The following is a 20,464-nucleotide window of genomic DNA, read 5'->3' as shown; positions in this document are numbered from 1 at the left end:
AGAGATCTAGGAGCCATCCTAGACAATCGTCTCAACCTCAAACCATTCATTAACCAAACCACCAAGGATTGCTTCTACAAATTACATATCCTGAAAAGAATTAAACCACTTTTCCACGCTCATGACTTTAGAACAATCTTGCAAGCAATAATCTTTTCCAAACTAGATTATTGCAACTCATTACTACTAGGCCTCCCAGCTTCTTATACCAAACCTCTACAAATGGTTCAGAACTCTGCAGCCAGAGTCCTTACAAATTCCAGGATAATTGACCACATTTCACCTATCCTCAAAAACCTCCATTGGCTACCGATCCACTATAGAATCATGTACAAAACCATCAACATCATATACAAAACTATCAATCAACACACGCAACTCGACCTACAAATACCACTTAAAAATACACTTCCGCCAGACCCATCAGGGAATACTACAAAGAGTCACTCCAAATTCCAAAGGCCAAAACCTACCAACATAAATCCTTGAGTCTCAGAGCCTTCTCTTCAGCAGGTCCAGCTCTCTGGAACTCTATCCCACCAGATTTGAGACAGGAGCCATGCTCTCTAACATTTAGGAAAAGACTAAAAACTTGGCTTTTCAAAAAAGCATTTCCAAGCCTTGAATAAAACCTCCACTCAATAGCACAAACTCGTATGCAATAACTGAATCTAAATACGAATTAACCAACCTTAAACCTACACTCATCAATACCTGCTGAGTTTTTATCATACCATTACCATTCACATCTGTGTCATATTTATTCATTTGGTTACTTATGCACTGTTTCATAGTGATGGACCGTCACATTTACTCACATAGTCTTATTTATTCATTTTACTATTCTATTACATTAATAGGCTGAAATGTAAATATTGCTCTGTTCAATCTCTCCCCACTTCCAGCTCCAAGTTAATTTTCCCTGTTTTATTGTAACTTTCTCACATCCTTTATCTGATTCTCTGTATTTAAAGTTCAAGGTTCTTATTGAAAATATTGTTTTTTTACGTTACGTTATGCTTTACACTCTTTGTTATTTGTAAACCGGGTTGATGTGATGCCTGTCATGAAACTTGGTATAACAATAAATAAATAAATAAATAAATGGACATCTTCCCTGATGGCGCTTGCCCTCAGCCATGCAAGCCTTCTTGCTGTGATGGCATTTGCCGTTCACTTCGCAGATGTCTCAAACCCTTCATATACTGTATGGATGAGATGTCTCAAACCTTCCTCCATGTGATGGAACTCCTCAGGGAGGTGTTGATCAGGAGATCCCTCCTGAAGCTTAGGCTTCAAGGCTTGTAAGCACTCAAATAGGTATTGGGTAATTGCAAACTGATGCCGCTGGATTTTTGCGTTAAGCATACCTGAGGGGCATTGGAGTGTAACCTTGATTTACGGGCCTTTTGCATCGCTGACTCTACCACCACTGAGGCATGAAGCAACTGAATACGTGAATAATCAGAAGACTGAAGCATTCGATATTTTAACTCCGATTTCCTTGAAGTTGAGGGGCATGATAGCGGTGTTTCCCAGGCCCTTTTCATTACTGCATCCAGCACCTCATGAGATGGGAGTGCAGTTGGTTCTGCTGGAGTTTCAAAAACCTTTAATAAGCCAAGAGCATCCGCTCTTGGATCTGGCAGCTTCTTGGTTTCGATATTTAGTGTTTGGCCCACTTTATTTATTTATTTAGCATTTTTCTATACCGACTTTCCAATAACAAAATTATTGATCAATTCGGTTTACATTTTAAACAATAACAACAATGACAAGTAAATGTCTTACAATGAACAGGTCGAATTAACTTGGATTAAGATATATGGGGGTAATAACATAATTAACATGAGCGGTGCCTAATATAGGCTAGAGGTTGGGTTTTGATAATAGACTGCCAAAGATAATAGACTGCCAAAGATCATGTGATTTCTAGAGAAGATCTATATAGTTCTCTAGCGTGTTACCACTGAGGGGATATTGGCAGGGATATTTCGCAGGTTGATGTTATGGGAAAGCTTGGTTGAATAACCAAGTCTTGAGTCTTTTTTTAAATGTAGTGGAGCATTGCAGTGATCTGAGGAATTTGGAATACGTGAGGTCTTCGGGAGGCGAGACTGGTTCTGGTTGATCATCTGGGGGGTCTGATGGGTACCCCGTTGAAGAGCCAGGTGAAGATGATAAAGGCGATCGGTCAGCCAGAGGAGTAGAAGGTGATGCTGGGGCCGGAACAGGACTGGGGCTGCCTTGAGTCGACATTGGAGCCTCCTGTGGTGGTTCTGTCCTGCGTCCTCCCTGATCTGCTACTGTTGTCAAAAACTGTGCCAAGATTAAGGAGATTTGTGACACTGCCTGGGATGCCAATGCCTCCTGAGGTTGTGTATCCTGTGATGCACCTCGTGGTGGAGCTTGCGGTGGCAGAAAAGGCATCTTGCTCCCCAAGTGTGATGCTTTCCATGGCCTCTTATGTAAAGGCTCCTCATGGTCGGATGGGAGAGACAGTGAGGATGCATTAGGGACAGGTCTTCATCCACAAATCAGAAGAGGAGATGGGTCTTTTTGCCTCTTAAGGCCAGAAATATGTTTCTTTGGCTGTTTATTAGGCTTTTGCGTCGATGGAGTCGATGACAGCGACTTATGGTGATGAGTTGACCCTGTAGCGCTTCGGTGCGCCGAAGTTGTATGTCCATGCTTCGATCCCAAAGCACGGCTTGACCTGCTTGTGCCGGATGCGATGATGATGATGCATCGGCGCACCAATACTGGTCGACACTGCTGCCTTCTTCGACGCAGTGGATGCATCGCCTGCGCCATGCGTCGATGGGAAATTTTGGTTGTAGACGCAGCCAAAGCAGAATGAACGACGGAAGCCGTCTGTGGATGCAGAGACTCCTTTGACGCACGGGGAGGTCCCGGAGAGGATCTTGCAGAGTCCTCAGAGGGGGCATATGATCCCGATGCAGCATGCCTTAACTCCTGGATCTTGGCTGCCCACTGTCTTTGTGCTCTAGGGGACATGTGTCCACAGTCTGCACAGTTAGCCTGGTCGTGTTGAGGGCCTAGGCAAATATAGCAGGAGGTATGTCTGTCAGTAACTGACATTATTTTCCCGCAATTGCAGAATTTGAAGCCTGGACGAGGCATTTTCTGTCAGATTTCGATGTATTCGTGAGAAGTAGTTAAGCCTAACTACTGGCAGAGGTGATAAGATGAAATAAACTTTTTTAACAATTATTTTTTTCTTCCAGAAAAGCTGAGAGGAGACTGAGAGCTCCGCGGGCTGTCAGGCTTGCAGAAAAAAAACGGACTAAGGAAACTCTGGAAGGTGGGAGGGAGGTGCCAAGCAGGCACACACTGCAGCAAGACTCAGAATTTTACTTCGAGAGCTCCACCACCTACAGGACTGGAGGACGTCCCAGACAGCATGGCTAATTCATCCTGCTTATCTACGTGAAGATCTGAAATATAGAGGGGAAAGGTGATGCACAAGACTGAACGACCTCAGAATATATTTTACTGAAAAGCAAAAGCTGGAGATCGCATTAGTAACCAACATGCTAGCTGTTAATGTAAAACTGATTTTCTTGTGTAAAAGTTTGTGTTTTGCACCAGGAAGAATATCCTTAGCATTGAGCCCTAATAAAAAACAATGTAGCCCTTGGTAAAATATTGTGTATAATGAAAAAGTTTATTTTCTATTTTGCAAAACAAAAAAAAAAAAGACATGGGCTACTTTATACTGCAGAAAAATATAAAGGACAAGCCCTTGCTTAAATGAATTAACAGAAGAGAGTTCTGAAAATTAAAACATACAAAGTGAAGAGCTTCAGTGCTAAGCCTGATAACATTTATGAATACATACATAAAGATTTTAAAATTACAAAAGTAAATGTTTTTGATCTGTATAAATCACAGTTGAATACTAACTTTTCTTCTAATACAAATTTGTTTCCAGCTTTGTGGAGGAGTAGCCTAGTGGTTAGAGCAGCTGGCTATGAACTAGGGAAACCAAGGTTCAAATCTCACTGCAGTTACTTTTGACCTTGGGCAAGTTAGTTTACCCTCATTGCCTTAGGTACAAAGTTAGGGCCCAATTCACTAAGGGTCTGATTTTAAAAAGCATTTACATGCGTAAAACTGGGTTTTACGCATGTAAATGCACTTTACTCGAGTAAGTGGGCTTTTGAAAATTGCTACAATATATGCCATTGAATCATCCATAGGATTTACTCGCATAAGTGCACTTTACATGAGTAAATGGCTTTTGAAAATTGCTACAATAGTAGTTACATTTATGCACGTAACTCCTTTGAAAATTACCCCCTAAGGCTTTTTCACCACTCTGTATCTATGGGAAATAGCTTAGGCCCTTAAATTGTTAACCCTCTGGGGATAGGGAAATACCTTCAGTATCTGAAGCGCCAAAAACTGTAATTTTATTTTATTTAAGTTATCTACTTGAACTTAACATGGAAAAAAAAAAAAAAAAAAGGTTGCCCCAGTAAGGAAATATTGTAGCTATACTAAATAATTTTAAAAGCTTCTAATAATTTTTTTATGCAATTTCACATAGATTACAAGAAGCATCTTGCATTAGAAATTGAGGTGTACAGAAATAATAAAAGGAAGAAACAGAAAAAGATCTAACAAATCATCCTGAAAATAAGTATACAACCCCAAGTATTTCAGGAAAAGGTGGGGGGGGGGGGGGGCAATAGAAAATCACGCGGAACAGAATTGTGGTAATAAAAATAGGAAAACACTGAAAAATCCCAAGTTACAATTTATATACGCTGGAATTACAATGGAGCATCCAAAAGCACCCTAACTTGATCAGGTTCAAAAAATATATAGTTAGCATTTTTATACCTTACCAAACATTTGCAAGGATAACGTAACATGAAATATCCCCCCCCCCCCCCCCTTTTAGATTGTACCTCAGAATGCAAAGAAAGAAATGTTTTCTGACAGGACTGAGTAATCTTAAGATCTGGGTAAACCCAAATCTTTTGACCATAGAACAGTGAGGAACGAGATAAAAAAAAAAATTCGTAGAACATTATCTCTATCCGAAGAAAAAGCAAATGTTAATAACAGCATCCCTCTGTATGTAATTTCCATCTCTTGAGAATTTTGAAGAAAGTAGGTCAAATTCAGCGTTGTTCCAGGAGGGGAATTATCACCAGGTAATTCTTCAGATTGAGCTTGAGGCAAGAAATAAGCCTTGGTAATTACTAGCATGCAAGTATCCGGGATTTTTAAGATCTGTGAAACATAATTCAACTGGAGCCAGCTGTTTAATAATAGGAAAGTTGAGTATCCTCAAATTTAGAGAACATTCTCAATGTTCTTAAACTTTTTAGAATATGATACCTCTGTCTGAATTAAATGCTGCTGTATTTTTCCCACCACATTTAGTAGAGAGTCTAAATTTTACCCTCCTGGTTAGTAAAAGTAGTAGAATTAAATTTGAGAACGTTGTTAGTCTCCACAACCACATTTGATAGTTTGGAAACATCTATTTCTACGTTAACTAATGCGTTCCACAACACATCTAAGGTAATGATGGCAGGTTTAATAATTTTAGTTTTACCAACCTGGGCATTTAAGTCATCTCCAACACCCTGAGGGTAAACCATACAGAGTCCGGGAGAGAGAGTTAGACTCGAATCCACAGGCGTGGAAGAGAATATTCTAAGGTCCCCAGCAGCGGGAGCCTTCACCACTGCCTGTACTCCATCCAATGTTGCTAATGAAAAAAACGGGTCTCCCCTCCACCTCTTGCTGCATTCCCTGCTCCGGCAGGCCCCTCTCGGGAGACATCTGGGTTCAAAACTGGTTCTGAAAGACCAGTCCCCGGATGAGGTGTTACTGGCTACAGGAGATCTCATCGGCCTGTGATGAGAGGCCCCGCTCCAAGTCCCTCTCCACTGCGGCCATCACATCGGGAGCCAAGACTGGGGACGCGCCAAAGCACTCCTCGATTCTCTGCTGCGTCAATCCAGGTAAAGTGGTGCTAGAGACAGTTTCCCTCAATAAGGCATTTTCAGGTTGAAGAGTAACAAATTTTTAGGAAATCGCCGAGGACTTGCTGGCACGCTTCTCAGTGTACGGCCATCTTGCCCCCGGTAAAAGCTTCCAGTAATAAAGTTTCAATATGCTAAGAAATCTTTAGAACTCATACTACAGCTTAAAAATAGGTTAAATAGAAGCATACAAAAAAATAGTTTCATAAGGTCTGTAAGATATTGGGGGTAAATAACCCTCAAATGTTTTGAACTCCAGAAGAGGAACATGCAAATATTACATATTCCTGAATATCTACTGTTTTAGGAGAGAATATTCAGGAGTTATTTGATGTATTTTCACTCTTTTTCTCCCATGAAGTCATGGGGACCAGCCCATGGCTTTTTTTCTATTCAATTTCACTGGCACGAAATCTGAAAGCGATCTCAGGAAAAAGTTGCACAAAGCCTTGTTTAGAGAACTTTCTCGATGTTAAAAAAAAAAAAAAAAAGCTGCTGAGTTACAAACCAGTAAAACAAAAATAGTGGGAAGCAGGATATGTGGAATTCCTAGAAGTTCATAGTGTTTGAAACAGAGGACTAATGCAGATATGAGGACATCAAACCAACTGACATTTGTTTAAACTAAGTGGATGATGTGATTTCAAGGGTGGTTAGACTTCTACAAGAAAGATGCCACCTCAAAAACAGAATAGTGTACTTTCCAGAGAACCAGAGAGCTCTCAGTCTTCAACTGGTTACAGCACGTTAAGATATCCAACTTTTGAGTTAGCATAAAGGCATTTTTATACCTTGATCCATTGGTCAAAAAAAGAAAAAAAGTACAGCCTTCTTGAGAGCAAGACAAGATGACACTGAAAGTTTCTTCCAAGAACTTAATAGAAAACAATTATCATACAAAAATGCTAACTCGCATGTCTCTTCACTATCACTACAGGAATCACTGCTGAACTGGATTTTCATAATTCAATGCGAAAGAATCTTTGCCAGGCTCATCAAGGCTACAACCACTGAGAACACAAAAGTAGTAATGCTGCTGTTCTGCCATGGCTGCAAACAGCTTGTAAACACTGCTCCCCAACACCCATTATTACACTTGCGGAAAATGTTGTCTTTGAGCAATTTTTCATAGCCTCATCTTTGACACTACTGCCAGAAACAGTAGTAACAGAATATGAGCAATGCCACCAATCTACGGTAGGTGTGCCAGCAGCACATGGTTTGGGAATGAGGCTAAAGTAGGGCTTACATCATATGCATAGTGTACAAATTCTGGCTAATTCAAGTTTCTGATTAATGGATGTTTACATAAATACTTCCCATAATTTAACAGCAGTTCATATAAAAGAGGTACAAAGAGGTTGTTTTCCTTTCCGCCTGGTCTAAAATAGATATGCATTTGAGTTACAACTGGGCATCTATTCTTTTCCTACAGATTTCAGGAGCCTCCCACAGCTGAATATTGTATCAACTTGAGCGAGAGAGAAACTCATGTTAATGACTGCAATAGCTTCTCACACTTTTGGCTAAGATCCAAGTGTAGGGTGTATGCTATATGCTAAGGCAGTGGTTCTCAACCGGTGTGTCGTGACACACCAGTGTGTCGCCACACACACGCAGATATGTCGCCACACTTCCTGGTCCACGCTGACCCAGTTGCTTCCCCTACCCGAACAAAATAGGCCCTCCACCCGGGCTTAAAACGCTGATAGCCCGGGCGGAACATGGCAGGGCAGCTGGAGTCAGTGGCACCAGCATGCTCTCTTCTTCCCGCAGCCCGGAAAAGGAAGTGGTGAGCAGCAGGTGCGTGCACGGGAAGAAGAGACCATGCTAGTGCAGGCAGCATCTGCCCGAAGACGAGAGGTGCGGCCTGAGGAATGAGCAGCATGGCTCGGAGAAAAACGAAGAACAACATCAACCCCCGCGGCCAATGGGACTCCTTCTCCACGAGGGCTGAAAGTGAAGGAGGTTGCTGCCTCCTTTAGGGTTGGAAGTGGAGGAGGCTGCTGCTGACGCTAGTTCGGGGGGGGGGGGGGGGGAGTGAGTGAATGAGCAAGCATATATGTTTGAGGTGGTGTGTGTGTGTGTGTGTGAGTAAGACAGCAAGTATATGAATGATTGAGGCTTGTATATGTGAAAGAGAGTATGTGTAAGTTTGTGATTGAAAACCTGTTTGTGTGAAAGAGTATGCGTGTGTGATTGAGATCATGTGAATGTATGATTAAGAGCCTGTGTGTATAAGTAAAAGAGAGACCAGTGTGTCTGTGTGTGACTGAGAGCTGGTTTAGGTGAGGGAGCATGTGAGTATGTGATTGAGAGCCTGTGTGTAAATGAGAGAAAGAGTGCATGTGCATGAGAGAAAAAAAGACAGCCTGTATGTGTAAGCGTGAAAAGACAGACAGCATGTGTGAAAATGTGTAATTAAGAGCCTAAATAAGTGAGAGAGAAAAAGTATGTGTATATGTGAGCGAGAGAGAGAAGAAAGTTGCAAGCAAGCCATCCCTCCTCCTGCTAATTCAAAACAATCTCAGGGCACCTGGATATCAAACGTTCCCAGGTGTGCAGAGCAAAACATTTTTTATATCCTTATTATTTTTCATTATTGGGCCTTTGTGTCTGCTATTTTGAAATATTTTATTGGTATCTAGAAATTTTTTATATGAGTTTTTAATTATTGGATATTCCATTCATCAGCTGTTTTGAAATAATCTGTTCTTTTTGTTTACAGTAGAAAATGTATGGGAAGAGCTGGGGAAACAAAGTGGACAAAGCCATGGGGCCTGATGAGGTTCATCCCAGGATACTGAGGAAGCTCAGAGATGTGCTGGCGTGTCCACTGTGTGACCTGTTCAATAGATCCCTAGAAATGGGTGTGGTGACAAGTGATTGGAGAAGAGTGGTGGTGGTCCTGCTGCACAATGGGAACAGAGAAGAGGCTGGTAACTACAGACCATTTAGCCTCACTTCGGTAGTGGGAAAAGTAATGGAGTCACTGTTGAAAGAGAGAATAGTGAACTATCTACAGTCGGGAGAATTGCTGGACCAGAGGCAGCATGGATTCACCAGGGGAAGATCCTGTTAGACAAATCTGATTGACTTTTTTGACTGGGTAACCAAGGAATTGGATCAAGGAAGAGCATTCAATGTCATCTACTTGGATTTCAGCAAAGCTTTCGATACAGTCCCGCACAGGAGACTGGTGAATAAAATGAGAAGCTTAGGAGTGAGTGCCAAGGTGGTGGCCTGAATTGCAAACTGGTTGACGGACAGAAGACAATGTGTGATGGTAAATGGAACTCTCTCTGAAGAGAGAGCGGTTTTAAGCGGTGTACTGCAAGGATCGGTGTTGGGACCGGTCCTGTTCAATATCTTTGTGAGCGACATTGCAAACGGGATAGAAGGTAAGGTTTGTCTTTTTGCATATGACACTAAGATCTGCAACAGAGTGGACACGCCGGAAGGAGTGGAGAGAACGAGACGGGATTTAAGGAAGCTGGAAGAGTGGTTGAAGATATGACAGCTGAGATTCAATGCCAAGAAGTGCAGAGTCATGCATATGGGGAATGGAAATCAGAATGAACTGTATTCGATGGGGGGAGAAAGGCTGATGAGCACGGAGCAGGAGAGAGACCTTGGGGTGATGGTGTCTAATGATCTGAAGTCGGCGAACAATGTGACAAGGTGATAGCTAAAGCCAGAAGAATGCTGGGCTGCATTGAGAGAGGAATATCAAGTAAGAAAAGGGAAGTGATTATCCCTTTGTACAGGTCCCTTGGCGAGGCCTCACCTGGAGTACTGTGTTCAGTTCTGGAGACCATATCTCCAAAGAGACAGACACAAGATGGAGGCGGTCCAGAGAAGGGGACCAAAAAGGTGGATAGTCTTCATTGAATGACTTATTTAGATTCTTCAATCTCTCCTCATATGTACACCCTGGAGGAAAGGAGGAGCAGAGGTGATATGATACAGACTTTCAGATACTTGAAAGGTTTTAATGATCCAAAGATAACGACAAACCTTTTCCGTCGGGGAAAAAAAACAGCAGAACCAGGGGTCACAATTTGAAGTTCCAGGGAGGAAGACTCAGAACCAATGTCAGGAAATACTTCTTCAAGGAGAGGGTGGTGGATGCCTGGAATGCCCTTCCAGAGGAAGTGGTGAAGACCAAAACTGTGAAGGATTTCAAAGGGGTATGGGATAAACACTGTGGATCCACAAAGTCTAGAGGATGTGAATGAAGAGAAGAGGCATGGGGGTGGTCTGCGGGAATGATGGCTACTACCTGGAGATTAATATCCTTATTCAATAAACATACACACGGTTAATGCGACACCAACATTTCTCTATGCTTCAACGGCAAGAGGAAATGTGGAAAAAAGGATTTGCATCCACAAAAAAGCAGGGGAGTAGCTTGCTTGTTACGGCGGTTACTACCCAGAATCAATTAAGCCTGATACTTCACTTGGAATACATATCCAGCGCAGCTCACTGCTTCAACGGCAGGGGAGAATGAAGAAGAGAGGATTTATATTCAGACAACCAATAAGGACTGAATTGCACAGGCTGGTTAAACAAGCGTGGGAGTAGCTTGCTTATTACGGCGGTTACTACCCCTAAACAATTAGCAAGATACTTCACTTAGGTGCAGCACCAGCACTGCTATCTATATTGATGGCGGGGGTGGAAGGAAAATAGAACCAAAAAGTTACTTATAAGGGCCAAGAGTAACAACTAAGTATAAAAAAAATAAGTGTGAAAGCTTGCTGGGCAGACTGGGTGGGCCATTTGGTCTTCTTCTGTCGTCATTTCTATAAGTATGGTTTTGCTGCTATTGATTTTATATTTCTTGATTTGTTTTATAAGGACTGGTGATGTTTCTCTTTTTCCTTTATTACACTGTATAGAGACCCTGGCTTGTTGCAGTTTCCAATTCAGTTTTTGTCTGCATGCTTCTAGTTATGAGTTTTGGTCTCTTTATTCTTGTTAGGTGAGGGTCAGCACATATGATTCAGGTGAGGTTTTCTGCTGGCGTGTAGTTTCTGCGTAGGGCTCTATAATAGCCTGGCTTCTTCTGTTTTCCTAATAGGAGATGTATTGGTGTCTTAAGGCCTGGTGTAATATTTTCAGTGTTGCCTTTTCTTAAGTGTTTACTGTTTTGAGTACTGGAAATTGGTGCTGTTTGGTGTGGGATGTTTACTATTTATGCAATTTTTGTTCAGACAGTATATGTCACTCCATCAAACATTCAGAGAACGGGCCTTTTCCACCGCTGGACCATCATTATGGAATACCATACCCCCTGACCTCAGACAGGAACCTTGCTTACCAACATTCAGAAAAAGACTAAAGACATGGTTGTTTAGGCAGGCCTTTCCTGATCACATCTGACGATCACAACGGACTCTTATAACTCTCTCCAGACATACCACAACCACTTGTAAATTTCCCATCAACACTATGTAATTAATTGTAACACTTTGTAAATAAGTTAATTTATTCTGTTCATTCTTATTGCCTAAATTATTCCAGCTACTCTTCTTCTTACCTAAGTTCAAATTTCCCTTGTTTTATTGTAACTTTTTATATCTACCTATAAACACCAGTTTTTCGTTCAATGTTATCACTCCCCTGTTTCCTGTAAACCAGCATGATGTGATTTTATCATGAATGCCGGTATAAAAAAAGCTTTAAATAAATAAATAAATAAATCTTTCCCTTGTGTCATTCTTAACAATAAAAATAATACTGGGCCTTTATTTTTTTTATTTCCGCCATGAATTGTAATGAGCAGTGTGTCACACATGTGGACATGGTCTGTCAGGTGTGTCATGATGGGAAAAGGTGCTAAGGATTGTCCCTTCTCGGCCTTTTGGTTGAGACTAAGAGCCTATACAATGAGGAAAAAGGATTAAATCTGCATTTAAAAAACAGGTAGAATATTTGGATTCAGAGCAGATTTAGAGAAATTGATGGAGCAAGTACTACAGTAGATTCAGGATGGTGAGAGTTATCACCCAACTCTGGATGTCTGGTTTCCCCCAACAGGCTATCCTCAGAGTTTGACTGCTGAGGTAAAAGCACATTATTCAGTTACTGGCTGTTTACAGAGGGTGCCAACAGAGAAATGGCATCAAACTAGTCCTATTTCCTTACTATATCCAATATCCCAGAACTAAGCAGGAACGAAGCTATATACAAAGGGATTTCTTTGTCCCTTCACTTCTTGAATGACATTTTCAGGCCGATGCAATACTGACACGCTCATGCATCCAAACTGGACACTTTTTTTTTTTAACGAGCACACAATCACTTCTCCTGGGTGCTCGATGCAATAGGAAAATGAACCACCATACTAAAAAGGATGTGCCAGGGATTAACTGTGTGTCCATAGCTTAAGCGCCCAAGAGGCGTGGCTGTGCGCAGGATAGGGAAACGGAAGCTTTTAAATTGAGTGTCTTTTCCTAACCTCACCACTTTAAAGACTTTTTTTTTTTTGCTGCTTATGTGGTTCCTCCTGTTTAGTATTGCGACAATTTTAAGGCGGAGGAAGCACAAAAATGCAATATTTTCTGCTTTTCTGTGCATGGCTTGGGGCACCTCAAAACTTAACACCACCTCGGGGGCTGGCATTAATTTTTGAGCATAAAAATGTGCACATCCAGCGTGCGGTAACTTTTTACATTGGATGTACTAGCTAATAGCCTCATCAATATGCATTTACATGTGATGAGTGCTATTAGCTACATGCTGGTTTGGACGCGCTAATCCCAGTATTGCATTGTGCCCAAGTCTAGTGTCTCCAAACTACGCATTTAGCGGCGTGCTGACCTTAGCACCCGATATAGCATCGGCCTATTAGAGTATCCATTGGTTCCTCCAAAGGACTATAGTATCACAAACTTGAACATCCAGGTCCACTATGACCAGACTGAAAAAAATATTTTGAGCAACAGCAAAAAATGTTAGGAGCCAAGGAAAAAATATTTTTCTTTGTAATTTTTTTTCTTCAGATTTTTTCTTTTTGACAAGGTGCATTTTTGGGACTTTATTCCCTCCATAGGGTATTTTGTTTTATCTATTTTAACATCTCACTCCTCTGTGAGCTATCTTCCATCTTTCACTCCCACTAACCTCGACCTCGTTTTTTTTATATCCCCCTCCCCTTCTGTACAAGCAGAGCAGCCTGGGCCTCAGAAGCTCTTTTAGGGCCCAAGGCTCCCACAGCGGTGTCAGCTCCTCCTCCCGGGCCTCTTGTGGCAGCTACAACTCTTCCTCCGCAACCAGCTGCAGCAACATTTCAGACATGGTCAGGACGTAGCTGCAGTGTCTCCTGGATTTGGGCGGTAGCAGGTACTACATGATAATTTTTTTTTCCAGCTCTGGCTATACATCAACCATTTGTAAGTGATGGTCAATGGACAAACATACTGGTTTCTGCTACAGTGCTTATACATGGCAGCAGCAGAAGGAAGTCCACCCCACTTAAAGAGCACACATCTCTGTGACTAAGTGTGCTTGAGATCCAGGAGACAGAATTCTACTGGGCATCTGCTGGAAATGTTGAAGTCTTCTGGCATATTAGGGATGTCTTCATAGTTTCTAGCATTCCCTGCTGGCCTGGCTAACTGCCTTCCTCCATCCCACCTTTGAGTCTGAAGAAAAGTACACTGTGTCCATCACTCAGACAAGGACGCTGAAGGAACACATCTTTAAGCTGCTTAAAATTCAAAATTTTATGCGTTTCTAAAACCAGTCCTGGATTACCTCCTAGCCAGTCTGGTATTCTGGATAACCACAATGAATATGAGAGATTTGTATGCAATGCTTAGACTGTGGCACAATGTCTCTCATGAATTTTCATTATGATTATTCAGACTGGCAAGGGTGTATTCTAGAATCAACTTGAAAAGCACTGTTGAAGACTATACTGGAGGCTTCCTAACTGTTCCACAAGTCAAAATCAGGGTTCACTGTGTGTTGTATATTATACACATACCCATCAGACTGCAGAATGTAGCTATACAGGAAAAGGGATTGACACAGAGGAGGAAGGCGAGGATGGATGAGACCACTTACAGGAGCAACAAACTGAGAAGTTTGCACTGCATCCCAATACTTCAGCTAAATGCTCTTTGAAAGGTATGTTGTGGTTATGACATAGATTATGAGCTTTACAAGTAAAGTGTTTGTGCTGTTGCCATGGTAAAATAGGCTTGCCTTTTTTCCCCCCCAAAGAGCTTCTCTAATGAAGGTGCCCTATGATATGTCATGTAGGAGCAAAGAGGGCACCTGTACATGCTATACCTACTTTTCCAATAAAAATTTGGCCTGTTTTAAGTGTGTGACAAAAAAAAAAAAAGTGTCACACATCCACCACACAATGTACTCCAAAAAAAAAAACAGGTCTAGAAAAAAATTAAAAAAAAAAAAATCAAATACCGGTAATCTCTATTCTTTTAGAAAATGAATGTGTCATATGACAATGGTACTAGCAATTTCACTGTCAGTTTGTCTCAAGGACTATGCACCAAAACATATACATACATCTAGATTTATCAATGCATTTAAATCTCATTGCTTAATTTCTTGAAAAAAATGTAAGTATAATAAAAATCACTTATCTTGTCAAGAAATTCAAGCCCATGGTGAAACAACTGTGATCTTGGAATGCCATAAAGTTTTTTGTCTTTTTCACAGAAAAATCCAAAATCAAAAAATAGTTCCATTCAGATCTTGATTGAATCTAATTCAAATCTTAAATCCCAAAATGATGGAGTTCGAATCTTGAACCAAATCCCAATTCCTGACACCAGTGTTTCAGCAGAAATGATTGCCTGCTTCTGGGGAAGTCTCATGGGTGGGTCATACAAAAAAAAAAAAGAAGTTTGTCACAAGAACTGAAGCAAGTGGCAAAAAACAAACTTTCTAAAGAATTCCATCATAACTTCTACGTTGCTCTCAAACGAAAAACGGTATTGTCTCAACCAATGTGGGAAGTATGGTTTTCGCCATTTGCTTCAGTTCTTTTGACAAGTTCATCTGCATCTGTGACCTCTCCTGCTGATGTCATAGGGGCTGACAGTACATAGAGGACAGCTGCAGGTGAGAGGAAACAGCTGAGATGTTATCTGCAGGACCTGTTGGGAGGGGAAAAATTCATCTAATCCAGCCCTCTCTCTCTATTGCTTGCTGCTATTCCTGAATCCCGTTCCAATGGTTGCAGCTCTAGTATTTGACAGCCTTTCCCCTCTGCTGTTGAAGGATTTTTCTTAGCTCCTGTTCCAGTTACTACAACCCCTAGCACTGGTATTAATCTGTAATCCTATTAGTTTATTTATTCAGTTTTAGAAACTGCAATAAAGCAAATGTACAATTAAACGAATAGAATATTCACAATAAATAAAATACAGACTACATATACAAAACTTACATGACAATATAACTCAAAAAATAAAAATAACTGCTAAAATCAATTTAAAATATGAGCATATGTATAAAATCCAAAGTCCAAATAAAAGTATAAGAACTTAAATGACAAAATAACAGATCAGAAAAAAAAAACTAAAATAAACTATAAAACCATACAGACCCACATGAAAAAGCTATAATAGTGAATATGAGTTCAGAAAAAGGTAATCAATCATAAATTAATAAATTGCATGACAAAAACAGCTCTTCTACTTATGCCTTTGGAGGCTGACAATAATATAGGCCCGCTGCAGGTAGTGAGGTGCCACTGAAGGGGGTGTACCAAAAGGCTTGCCGCTTTGGGAGTAAAAAGAGTGTAATTTTGTTTGGAGTGGGAATTACTATTAGTTGCCAACCTCTGCCCTCTGTGAAAGAGGATAGGATTTGGAGGATGTCTAGGTTTGCTTGTATTTGTGGTTATTTTGTAATATTTTTATTTTATTGTATTTCAATTATGATGTGAACCGTAGAGTTCTCTTTCAAAGGAAAGCAGTGCATAAACTGTATACTTTTTACGTTCTGACTGCTGGGGTTTCCCAGTGAACCCTGTGAAGTAAGGAGGGAAATAAGAAAAATAAGTTAGACAACGTATGCAAAGCAGCGTGAGGGTAAAAGTGTGAACATCATAGCCAAAACATGTTCAGTGTGGTTTCCTCCGACTTTTATAAATAGATGAAAGACAGGACAAGGGGTGGCCATCTCTGGACCTCAAACGACACAAACAGATCTGTTTTTCAGAATATCCACAATGAATATGCATGGAATAAATTTGCATATAATGAAGGCAGTGCATGCAAATTCATTGTGGATATCCTGAAAACCAGGCCTGTTTGTGGCTTGAAGACCACCCCTGCACTAGAGTAACTGGGCCTATCCAATAATAAGTAAAGAGGCTCATGCAGAGGGAAATAAGACAGCTCATGCATTCTATGGCTTGGAGAAGGGTGGGCCCAAAATATCCCATGAAACACCTAATTCTGCCCCCTCCTGCACAAAATCTGCACCAGCATATATTTTGATTTGCTGGACTGCCTGGCTAGCTATTCCTGTCAGCCTTCTTTCCAACCACAAAATAAATGAACTGATCCTATTTTACACAGAAGTAAATTATCACAGAAAAAAATATCCAAAGCTAAACATGAGAAAAAATGCTGAAAAAGAACAATCTGTGTTTATTTGCTCATTGACATAGTTCAGGAATGTTTCACAAGTGTTAACTGAGAAGACATATACAAATTATCCTGAATAAAATGCTTATTAAAACAAAATGAGTAATTTCAGTAAACAAAATATATATTTTTAAGCTAAGCCTTAAAAAATTTAAGCCAGGGATGGTCACGTAAAATAAAGGATATGTCAGCATCTGTAAAGCTTAAAATCTTGTACTTAAAATAATTTAATGGTTAAGATCATGCCATAAAAAACTACTTTTAGTAACAAGTTTTAAGTGGGGTGCTGATCATAAATACTTCACAAACGTTACATGATTATACATAATATTCACTAGAAAAATAAACCTGCGATGACTAAATACAAAAAAACCCACATTAAATGCATTGCATGTATTGCATAAAAAGATTTTATGAAAGTATTAAAAATGTAAAATCCCTTTGCCCATTTAATATTGTATTCATTTTCTCAGCAATAAGCACACAATATGGTTACAAGAACTAGGAAAATAGTAACTTGACCAAAAGTCAAACGATTAACACAAGTTACTTATTAAGACTTTTTTCTTTACACTAAAATGGTTAGCCGTCTTTTACGCTCCTCTTAAGCATAAAAATACCATCTTGTCCCCTTTCTATAAAAAGCTTGCAATATGCTGCAGACAAACGCATTGCATGGGGTGTGGAAGACCCAAGCTGATTAGATTACCACAACATCAGCCTGGGGCCGCCATTTTCAGAATCTCTAAAGGACAAAAGAGGGAAATAGCATTTTTTTTCCACCTCGCACTTTAAAAAAGTAACGACAGGGTGTAATATCCACAATAAAAATCTGGTGTATTCTGTATACAGTCAAATTCCCCTAACCTGCACATATACCACGTCAACAATGTGGGTCTAAAATATTTCCCCGTTTTACACGTCCTTCCTTATAAGGATGTAAATAAACCGAAGTTCTATTTTCAGCCCAGTTTAAGTCTGTCGGGGAAAAACTAAACAAAAAACCTCCACACGAATTTCCACGAAACCATCTCCATAACTGAAAACACAGTAAATGAGGTGAGGGTTTTTCCAAAGCAGGAGCTCTGAAGTTTACGAGCTGGACTGTCTTCTTCCGTACCCGCAGACACACAGAAGACCGTTTGTTCCTAGCCCACCCCCTCATGTCTGTAGCAACGGGATCTCTAGCTCGACCAACTCCCCCGAGAGAGAATAAAAGGGTAGCGGGTTTAAATAAAAATAATCCCAACTGCAAAACTCGAAAGAGTGGGGGGGGGGGGGGGTGAAGAGAAAGACAGAACCGTTTGACCCTCCCCCCCCAAGCCTGTCTCCGGGTTATCTATCGATCTTTATGCTTCTCCCCCTTCCCCTACCCCCGTGAAGGAGCGGACAAATTCCTCAGATCATATGTAGCAGGCGAGCACTGCAAGGGGAAACTAGAAGGCCCGAAACACAAGACATTTACAGCAGCCAAACAAAACACTGCAGGACTTCCCCGGTTTCCATAACACAGGCTGTCCACCCTCAGCATATCAAAGCCACAGGTCAGAAAATCGCTTTTACACCATGTTGTTGGGGGGGGAGACTTTGACGGGACTACCGAGGGCAGTCAAAATATTTTGTGTTGCATATCCGTACAACTGCCAGTTTTCTCAGTTACCATAAACCGCCATATTCGTACAAGACCTATCTGATATGAGGTACACACCGATATACAAAAAAAACCCCCAAGTATTTAAAAGTAGTGAACGTTGTTTTGCTCTCCAGTTGTCACAGCGCTTAAAAATATCAAACCAAATTTTTTCTGGCAGCCCCAGAAGCTTCGTTAATACCTGCACTCTTCAGAAACATGCAACTAAACATATAAAAGACACATGTCACTTAAAAAAAATGCCTTACCTGCAATGTTCAGAAGCCAGGCAACAAAACTTCGCTAGCCCACCTTTCCTCCACGAACCAAAACAATGCAACACCCCCACTGCGGATTTTACTACTGTGGACAGTTCGAAGAAGGAAAAAAAAACAAAGTGACGTCCTCTACTAAAGCTTTGATATTAACTGAAGCACCGATTCTGCGAGCTAGCCTTAGCCTCTACGTGAAAACTAAACAGCTACGGGGAATAAAAAAAAATAGTGAAACGCCTTCGTTCGCTTGGGCTTCTGTGTGTACAAACCCCCCTCTCCTCCCGTACCTTAGCCTACGCTTGCTCGATGTCACTGCCTCTCTCACTCTCTTCTTGGAAAATGGCCGCTGCTTGCGACACGGGGTCTCCGCGCCCACCGTGCAGGGGGAGGGGCTCGTCCTCTCAAATGCCACGGTCACCATCTTACTTGTGGGCTAATAGCCACTTCAGTAAAGACCTTGACATCTCTAGAAAGAAATTGCTGCTTCCTTCGTTATATACTACTCTGCGCAGGCTCTCGATTTCAGAAGCTGTCAGACCAGCTAGAGAAACTAATACTATGTGCTGCCTTAGTAGGCTGCAACAGCTTTTATTGCATTATCGTAGGCATAGATACCGCTGTAAGTAACATGAGCTTCTGAGACCATGTAAATGTCTTCTCACATAAAGCAATCGAGTTCTGAATATATGCAACACAAATTAAGTGGAGAAAACACGAATCTGGTTGTTTCCGTTGTTTTACACATTTAAATGTATGGTGGGACAATGTGACACCGAGTGCAGCAAAATCAGCGCCGAAGTTTGTTTGTGTTTAAAACTGAATATGGCTTTTTCCTATTTCCCAATTACTTCTAAACGTCCTCTTGTGCTGTTGGGCAGACTTAGCAAGATACGTCCGATCTTTCAGTAGTTTTAGAGCAGGGGCGGGAGGAAGGAGCAGGCGGGGTTTCCTGAGCCGCCCACCAGGGACCGACTATTACCTAGTGCGCAAACTCTGCACGGTAGATAAAAGCTCGTTTGCAGGCTGCAAGCTGCCTCGATGGAGCGAGAATCGGATGGCTGAAGGAGAGAAACACTTCTGAAAAAACTACTAATTTTTGAACTTCGTTTAGGTTTGAAAAGAGATGAAGAGTATCACGATTGATGAGGAAGCGTTTTTCGCACTAAGTATTTTTTTTGTCTTCAGATGGTATATACGTGATTAAAATGTGTAACCTGTAATTCTAAAGAGTCTTTTTCGTATTTTTCTTTTGATCTGAAGTTATTTTGGGTTTTTTTTTATTAAGCATGGTTTCTCTTGTTTCGTGAAATGGCGTCTGTATTCCCTTGTAGTTTGCTCACCGACGATCTTCCCCTTGCTTAAAAAATCTAGCTAGGCAATGAATAGAGCAAACCAATCAGGGCTCTCGCTGTGCTCCTGGCGCGCACCCTTATTGGCTGCTTGTGACATCATTCTGCAGTACGGGGACAGGGCTGAGCTCTCTGGGTACGCTGGTGCAAAGGGAGAAAACAGGCGCCATTATGTAACCATAGAACAAAAACAAGTTTTGTCAACTGCTATAACTTTCTAAGATAGCAAGACTATATTTCTCCGAACGCTTTATAGAACCTGCTTTTTAAACTTGAGGGAGCGAAAGCATTCATAACTTATCGGGTTTTTTTGTTTGTGGCTTTTTTTTTTGTGCGTCACAGGAAAATGGCGCAGGCTAACCCCCAGAGAGGAAAAGGAATTGCACGTCCTCTAAAAATCATGTGACTTGTGGGCTTTGGCTAGAACCCAGATGGGCTGAGCGCCAGGGGTGCTGGCTAGCCATGCTTGTGTGATTTTGAGGGGAGCTACTCAGCTGGTTAGGTCAGCTTTCTACTTTCTTTGTGATTAAGAAAACTAAATGTACGG

The 20,464-nt window shown here is 41.2% G+C and overlaps 1 protein-coding gene across 1 annotated transcript in view; it reads right to left on the bottom strand.

The window, feature by feature from the left end:
- The window catches only part of KMT2E (lysine methyltransferase 2E), a 607,980-nt gene extending 589,071 nt beyond the window's left edge, over window positions 1–18,909 (bottom strand). Inside the window, 1 exon segment of the mRNA XM_029615154.1 lies at window positions 18,563–18,909. The gene's annotated coding sequence lies outside the window, so the exon portion shown is untranslated.
- Window positions 18,910–20,464: the final 1,555 nt, after the last annotated feature.

The sequence above is a fragment of the Rhinatrema bivittatum genome, chromosome 9, assembly GCF_901001135.1.
Source record: "Rhinatrema bivittatum chromosome 9, aRhiBiv1.1, whole genome shotgun sequence".
Lineage (NCBI taxonomy): Eukaryota > Metazoa > Chordata > Amphibia > Gymnophiona > Rhinatrematidae > Rhinatrema > Rhinatrema bivittatum.
The sequence above is the reverse complement of the archived record's forward strand: the minus strand, read 5'-3'. Positions and strand labels throughout refer to the sequence as shown.